Raw genomic sequence first — 2,500 nt, forward strand, 5'->3', positions numbered from 1 at the left:
CACCGTAGTCGGCAGGATTTGAACCTGCGCGGGGAAACCCCAATGGATTTCTAGTCCATCGCCTTAACCACTCGGCCACGACTACTCCTGAGCAAACCTGTTTCTACTATAAACTTAACACTTTAGCCACACACAATGTCTCCTCCGCCCCTTACTTTATGCCGCTCTGCACCGTTCCCTTTTGGCCCTCCCATGACCCTTGAAAATGCATTCAAAAGTCAGAATCTCTATGGTCTGGCCCAAGTTCCCTAAATGCCATATCCCCTCCCTGCCAAGCTCGGACTAAGTGCCAGGGACAGATCTGTGCTAATAAACCTAGCAAGCGGCCAGGCAGCAGAGCCTCACCTTCACTAGGTTGCACTGGCTTCTGCCAGCTCCAAATTGAAACTGTTAACAGTGTCCTGTTTGGAAGCATGCCTGGGCAGGGGCTGTCTCTATGCAAATCGAGTTGCAGAGGCCTCCTGGGAGCCAATTTCGGCAGGCCATTTTGACAGGCTCCAGAGGAATAAATGGCCGCACGAGTGGTCCGGTAGTTAGTCTAAGCCATATGGCAAAGATTTGGGTGGTGGGCCTTCTGGGCATGTGGCCCTAAGCCTCAGAGGACCGCAGAATGGGTCCCTTCTGCCCAAATAGAGAGGTCTTGGCCGATCGGGGGCGAGAGGACAGGGGCCTCACCACCCTCTGACGGTCCTCCTGGGCGCCCTTCCTCTGCTCTCTGCTGTTGTGGCAGAAAGCTGTGCCTTCAGTCCCCTGGCTTGCACAGGGCAGCAAAAGACTGTACTTTCACTGGGTCGCAGGTAGGGGGCCTCTCCTGAATGCATCTGCCAAGGAAGGTCTAGAAGTGACACGAGAACCCTTGTGCTGACACACAAAAAAGGCTCGGCAGATAGCTTGCGTGCCAGTTGCTCCATCCTCTGTATCCACATGGACCCCTCCCAATATCTGCTGTAAAGATGCAGGCAAGGAAAAGCGCAGGATGGGCTTCTTACAGACGGAGGCGATGCCAGGCGTCGATGGCTCTAGCGGCAACTAGTGTCAGGGTGGAAATATAATCGTGGCCCCCACCCCTAACAGTCAGAGAGTCCTGGATGGGAGTCTTCCCAATGTCTGCTTTATCGTCCATCCTATAATCAACATGCATGTTTACATCTTGTTTTGGGGACATTTCCGAGCAAATTGCAAAATTGCAGCTCAGTTCAAACCGAGGCGTAGTCGGCAGGGTTCGAACCTGCGCGGGGAGACCCCAATGGATTTCGAGTCCATCGCCTTAACCACTCGGCCACGACTACCCATGAGAGTGAAACTCTCACTCGAAAGATCGTGCTGTGCTTACACAGAAGAGTCCTTAGTCTCTACCGCCTTGCCTCTAGATCTTGTCCTGTACTTTCCACCCTTCTCTCTCATCATGCACCGTTCTTTCTCCTCACAAGTTTCTTTTAAATGTACATATATGTTTGAAATTGCAAAACGAAACCCGTCAAAACGTACCAGTTTCTCTGCGTTGGCCTAAAGGATGAAGCCGCTTTTACTCCTAGGATCTTGCTTGAATAGCTCAAGTGCGCCGCAGCCTCCTTTAGTAATTGTATTATACTGCTATTTTAAGATTGTTTTCCACACCAGAAAAGAGTAAACAATAAAAGCGGGCTCTGCACCGTAGTCGGCAGGATTTGAACCTGCGCGAGGAAACCCCAATGGATTTCTAGTCCATCGCCTTAACCACTCGGCCACGACTACTCCTGAGCAAACCTGTTTCTACTATAAACTTAACACTTTAGCCACACACAATGTCTCCTCCGCCCCTTACTTTATGCCGCTCTGCACCGTTCCCTTTTGGCCCTCCCATGACCCTTGAAAATGCATTCAAAAGTCAGAATCTCTATGGTCTGGCCCAAGTTCCCTAAATGCCATATCCCCTCCCTGCCAAGCTCGGACTAAGTGCCAGGGACAGATCTGTGCTAATAAACCTAGCAAGCGGCCAGGCAGCAGAGCCTCACCTTCACTAGGTTGCACTGGCTTCTGCCAGCTCCAAATTGAAACTGTTAACAGTGTCCTGTTTGGAAGCATGCCTGGGCAGGGGCTGTCTCTATGCAAATCGAGTTGCAGAGGCCTCCTGGGAGCCAATTTCGGCAGGCCATTTTGACAGGCTCCAGAGGAATAAATGGCCGCACGAGTGGTCCGGTAGTTAGTCTAAGCCATATGGCAAAGATTTGGGTGGTGGGCCTTCTGGGCATGTGGCCCTAAGCCTCAGAGGACCGCAGAATGGGTCCCTTCTGCCCAAATAGAGAGGTCTTGGCCGATCGGGGCCGAGAGGACAGGGGCCTCACCACCCTCTGACGGTCCTCCTGGGCGCCCTTCCTCTGCTCTCTGCTGTTGTGGCAGAAAGCTGTGCCTTCAGTCCCCTGGCTTGCACAGGGCAGCAAAAGACTGTACTTTCACTGGGTCGCAGGTAGGGGGCCTCTCCTGAATGCATCTGCCAAGGAAGGTCTAGAAGTGACACGAG

The 2,500-nt window shown here is 52.5% G+C and overlaps 2 non-coding genes across 2 annotated transcripts; both read right to left on the reverse strand.

Annotated features, from left to right (window-relative positions):
• Nucleotides 1-3: 3 nt before the first annotated feature.
• TRNAS-AGA (transfer RNA serine (anticodon AGA)) lies at nt 4-85 on the reverse strand. The gene has a single exon. It is a non-coding gene; the product is annotated as a tRNA-Ser (tRNA).
• A 1,122-nt stretch (nt 86-1,207) lies between these two features.
• Nucleotides 1,208-1,289, reverse strand: TRNAS-CGA (transfer RNA serine (anticodon CGA)). Its single transcript has one exon. It is a non-coding gene; the product is annotated as a tRNA-Ser (tRNA).
• Nucleotides 1,290-2,500: the final 1,211 nt, after the last annotated feature.

This window comes from Ambystoma mexicanum, chromosome 3q (genome assembly GCF_040938575.1).
Source record: "Ambystoma mexicanum isolate Mex_15411 chromosome 3q, UKY_AmexF1_1, whole genome shotgun sequence".
Lineage (NCBI taxonomy): Eukaryota > Metazoa > Chordata > Amphibia > Caudata > Ambystomatidae > Ambystoma > Ambystoma mexicanum.